This window comes from Scyliorhinus torazame, chromosome 5 (genome assembly GCF_047496885.1).
Source record: "Scyliorhinus torazame isolate Kashiwa2021f chromosome 5, sScyTor2.1, whole genome shotgun sequence".
Taxonomy (NCBI): Eukaryota; Metazoa; Chordata; class Chondrichthyes; order Carcharhiniformes; family Scyliorhinidae; genus Scyliorhinus; species Scyliorhinus torazame.
The window spans coordinates 75,356,587-75,362,257 of record NC_092711.1 but is presented as its reverse complement, the minus strand read 5'-3'; the positions used below and the strand labels follow the sequence as shown (position 1 = coordinate 75,362,257).

General features: G+C 44.6%; 1 non-coding gene across 1 annotated transcript; it reads left to right on the top strand.

Annotated features, from left to right (window-relative positions):
- Positions 1 to 1,011: 1,011 nt before the first annotated feature.
- Positions 1,012 to 1,084, top strand: trnav-cac (transfer RNA valine (anticodon CAC)). Its single transcript has one exon. It is a non-coding gene; the product is annotated as a tRNA-Val (tRNA).
- Positions 1,085 to 5,671: the final 4,587 nt, after the last annotated feature.

The window sequence follows — 5,671 nt, the reverse complement described above, 5'->3', positions numbered from 1 at the left end:
CTTTCTTCAACACGAACGGGATGAAGGCGCCAGAATGGCTCACACACAGAACAAAAATGAATCAAATATAATAAAAATATCATTCTCAAATCTCTACCTGTAAAACTATCCCATTTCATTTCAATGCTGACTGTGCTCAATCTCACATGGGCACAATGGGGTTTGTATTTCCCGGTGACTCGAAATATTTTCTTTGTCAGTCATGTTTGCAAATCAATGTTGTATATTTCAGTCTCACTTTCAAATGAGGACATAAATGTCAGATAAGATTAAGTTTTGAGTAACGGAACAGATGCTGAGTAAATTGATTGACATTTCTGGAAGCAACATGAGAATGATGTTATTACTGAATGAGCAGAAATCATTCCACCCTGAGAACGCTTCTCCATTTGAAAATTCATTTGAAACCAAATAAAGTGGACTACTTAAGCAAAGTGTCTCAACAGGGCTTTGTGAAGTTCTAAAAATCATTTCCCTCTCTAATAGACAGACTGTGTGAACAGGCTGTAGATCAAATAAAATTAAATTCTGTATATCAACTCAGAAATAATGAAGAGATGCTTGATCAGGAAAAAACACCTTCATAAATTTGGTATGAAATCAATTGCATGATTACATGTTGTTTATATCGTAAACTGCATAATTTCCATGTTCACATCTTCTGGTCCAGTGAAACTTGATCATTAAGTCAAACTGGGCATGGATTCGACATAAATTCCTTTTTCAAAAGCGAATTGGACGATCACCTGAAATGGAGAAAACTCAAGGCAGTTGAAACAGAAAAACATTGAGACTAATCAAAAGATTGTTCATTTGAAAAGCTGGTCGAGGTGATCGAAGTGCCATTTATTGCGTTTTGTCATTTTATGGTTACATTGATTTATTAGTCTCTCTGCAGCATTCCTAATGAGAACAGCCGAATTCTAAAAAACAAAGGCTCCAAAGTGTAACTGAGCGACAGAACAGTGTCTGCTTTCTGCACAGGGCCATTGGAGCGACTATCAGCCAGCTGTTTCTGTAGTGTAGTGGTTATCACGTTCGCCTCACACGCGAAAGGTCCCCGGTTCGAAACCGGGCAGAAACATTATGGACGTTCCTCATTTGGCGATGAGTTGTATTCTTGCTGTTTTCTGTTTACTCATTAAGTGAATCCGTTACATTACACCCGTTTCAAATGATATCCTGCAAAATCCACCATTATGGGGACTGGGAGGAATCGGTCAGAGAGTTCACGCGTGTTAAGTGTGAATGGTTTTCTAATGTGCTGCGACATTTTCTGATTCTAATAATAATCTTAAATCAATTTCTCTGCCGCTTGTCTAAGTTTACAGCCGAATTGGACTCCCTCAAAATAAGGTTCTTCAGTGCAGCAAGAATGCAGGTTTCCTGTTCTCGGTCAGGGACCAAACTCGGTGCCTGTTTCTGTGGTGTGATGGTTGTCATGTTTACTTTACACTCAAAAAACCCTGGATTGGAAAACGTGTAAAAACATTGTCGAACCCCATTCGTTTAAGTGTGTAGGAAAAGTTGCATAATTGACATTTTCATTGTTAATCATCCCGAATAACCCTTGAACTGAGTAAATCTGCCGCGTGGAACCCCGGTCCCCAGAGCTTCAGCCTGATTCTCTGCATTGCCAGTTTAGTGACAATAACACAACTCAACACCAACCCCTCCCCCAGTGAATCCGCAATAACACAACTCAACACCAACCAGTCCCCCAGTGAATCCGCAATAACACAACTCAACACCAACCAGTCCCCCAGTGAATCCGCAATAACACAACTCAACACCAACCACTCCCCCAGTGAATCCGCAATAACACAGCTCAACACCAACCACTCCCCCAGTGAATTCGCAATAACACAACTCAACACCAACCAGTCCCCAAGTGAATCCGCAATAACACAACTCAACACCAACCACTCCCCCAGTGAATCCGCAATAACACAACTCAACACCAACCACTCCCCCAGTGAATCCGCAATAACACAGCTCAACACCAACCACTCCCCCAGTGAATCCGCAATAACACAACTCAACACCAACCACTCCCCCAGTGAATCCGCAATAACACAACTCAACGCCAACCACTCCCCCAGTGAATCCGCAATAACACAACTCAACACCAACCACTCCCCCAGTGAATCCGCAATAACACAACTCAACACCAACCACTCCCCCAGTGAATCCGCAATAACACAACTCAACACCAACCAGTCCCCCAGTGAATCCGCAATAACACAACTCAACACCAACCACTCCCCCAGTGAATCCGCAATAACACAGCTCAACACCAACCACTCCCCCAGTGAATCCGCAATAACACAACTCAACACCAACCACTCCCCCAGTGAATCCGCAATAACACAACTCAACGCCAACCACTCCCCCAGTGAATCCGCAATAACACAACTCAACACCAACCACTCCCCCAGTGAATCCGCAATAACACAACTCAACACCAACCACTCCCCCAGTGAATCCGCAATAACACAACTCAACACCAACCAGTCCCCCAGTGAATCCGCAATAACACAACTCAACACCAACCAGTCCCCCAGTGAATCCGCAATAACACAACTCAACACCAACCACTCCCCCAGTGAATCCGCAATAACACAGCTCAACACCAACCACTCCCCCAGTGAATCCGCTATCGATTATTACCTGAATATAATATCTTACAAAGCAAATGTCATTTGCTCTCATCTATGCCGGAAATGTATTCAGGAGAAGCAGAAGTGCTGAAAATTGCCGGCACACTGAGCAGGAACAGAGATGCTCCTATTTTGACTTGGCACAAATATTAACAGTTCGTTCAATGGCGATTAATACAGGCCAGAGGCTGGGAATGTCGCTGTTATTCTATTAAATTGATTAACACTAAAAGACCGGCTGGGAATCCTTCGGAGAGTAATTCACCCCCTCCCCCCCCCCCCCCCTCCCCTCCTATCCAGCCTCTTCACCATCAACAGTCACAAGTCAGGAATTAAATGGCTCAAAAGGCAAAGCTGGCTCAGTGGATTGGCCATGCGAAATGGCTGGGTTACGGGGGGTATGGGCCTAGTTAGGGTGCTCTTTCCAAGGGTCGGTGGAGACTCGAAGGGCCGAATGGTGTCCCCCCGCACTGCAGGGATTGTATGATCCTACCAGTATTGATCTCCTTCAGTTCCTCCCTCTCACTAAGCCCTGCATCCCCGACATTTCTGGCATCTGATTTGTGTCAGTTTCTGTCCCTTTAGAATACACTGGAATTTGTCAAAAAGACTACCAAAAGTAAATCTAATAAAATAAACGATCAACTGAATTGGGTTAAAGTTACTGAAAATGCATTTTTTCATAGGCTTTGCAAACTGATGTCGACAAGTTAACCACGAGTCGAATCTGAAATCTTCTAATCTGTAGGCAGGCGCGTTATCCATTGCGCCTCTGGCCCACCGGGGAATGACGTCGTTACATCTGGTCCAACACGTCACATAGACTATTTATCCCAAAGTGCTTCACAACTCTGGGGGGAATTCTCTCAGGATCCCCTCTGGCGGATTGGATCAGAGTCAGGGTTGGAATTGGCGACAATGTAAAATACACTAATGCTGTTCCCAGCGTGGGAAGTCATTCCCGAAAAATGTAAAGAATGAGCTGGGATTTCTGGGATCGTGTCCAGCATCTGTTTGTGGGGAAATGCGGTTGGTGAATGGCCAGGCTTGGACAATACTTACCAGGACTAAACCAATAAGTGAATGAATTTAAGTTTGGAAATTCCCATCTCCTTTCTGTCTGCAGGTATTTCCCGCTCTGAGCTGCACAATGAACAACAAACCACACCGATAAAACTAACTTTTATTTCCTGTCCGTTCAACTGGTGTCGGTGCCGGCGATGTTTATGGACAAACTGCAGCTTCTGAGTATGTTTCCCCCGCTGCATTTATTCCCCTGGAACTGACACTCTCATTTTCTGTTTCCATCAAATGTCCGAACGGTGTAAAGTTCCGATCATGTCCACCAGAGGGCGACATGGTCACATGTTTCCTCCTTATCAAATACCCGCCATAATATTCTGACTCAACGGTCCCTCTCTGTTTTCAAACAAACGAACAGATGAAATAAAAGCAGAAGTTGGCCATTCGGCCCCTTCAGGCTGCTAAGCCATTCAATAAGATGTGGAGATGTCGGCGTTGGACTGGGGTGAGCACAGTAAGAAGTCTGACAACACCAGGTTAAAGTCCAACAGGTTTATTTCGAATCACTAGATTTCGGAGCACTGTTCCTTCCTCAGGTGAGTGAAGAGGTGGATTACACAACCATATATATAGACACAGTCAATGATACAAAGACTCGCATTCAAAATATCATCTTGCATTCTATTCAACAAGCTGGCTGACCTGTTTGTCTTTCGAATTCTACATTCCCATCATGCAAAGATACGAAATGTGATTCACTGATAGTAAATGGTCTGTTTTATAGAATGATACACACACGGGAGCACATACGAACAGATGAGATAGAAGCAGAAGTCGGCCATTCGGTCCCTTCAGCCTGTTCTGCTATTCGCTAAGACCACGGCTCATCTGTTGTGTTTCGAATTCCACATTCCCATCGTGCAAACATATAAAATAAGCTTCTGCGATACTGAATATTCTGTTTTCTAGAATGATACAGCACATGTGCAGAGTTTGAAAGAAGCTCAGCGCACAGCGGGAAACAGCAGCGCCTCTTTCCACTGGGCTCAATACAGCTTTCACACTCAGAGTGTGTGCAACAGTCTCACACTGTAAATGCTGCCCCCATTCTGTGTGTTCTTCCATCGCAGATTTGGGTTTGAATCTTGTTTCTTGTGTCCGGACGACAGTTGTTGATCAATCTGCCATTGACAGCTCCTCCAGACACATCTTTTGTTTCTTTGTTTCTTCCATTGTTCTGACAGAGAGCTGGCACAGACACGGCAGCCCGAATGGCCTCATTCTGTGGTGTCATTATTCTCTGATTCAATGTTAACTTCACTCTGAGGCCGAGAACCGCAGTCTTTTTCAGTTAATCTCCTGACTTGCCCCCTATCAGAGCCCTTTCCTGTTGTTCTGTTTGCTCCCTCAGGGATTTCACTGCTTCTAATTTTCTACATTTCTAACCTGTCCCGGTTTCTATGAAAGGTCCTGGAGGTGAAAGATGAATTTTGTTTCCGTGTCCACAAATGCTGCCTGCCTTCCTGAGTTTTCCCAGCATTTTCCGCAGATATCTGGTTGGCTGTGAATGGCAATCAAAGTATCTTTTGGTTCAATAAGCTCACTCCTACCGGCTCGTTGGTCTAGGGGTAAAATTCTCGCTTCGGGGTTTGTGCTGTACGAAAATGTGAGAGGTCCCGGGTTCAAATCCTGGACGAGCCCTTTGCTGTTGTTTCTTATTGGTCAAGCAACACGTTTTGTTCATTTCTTTGCGGTGCAGACGGCGGGATTGGTTCACATTGGGTTTGCTTTGAGAAGCTGAGCTCACGCTCAGGGAACCAATACGTTCCCGAGAAAATCGATACATTTCGAAAAGCTTGACTATGTGAGTGGACATTCCCTTATCTCCATTCACTAATCCAGGTGACTCCATGGTGGTGGATTCAGGCAGCTGCCTATCTGTTTTATTTTATCCATTCGGGGATGTGAACCTCGCTGGCTGCTCCAGC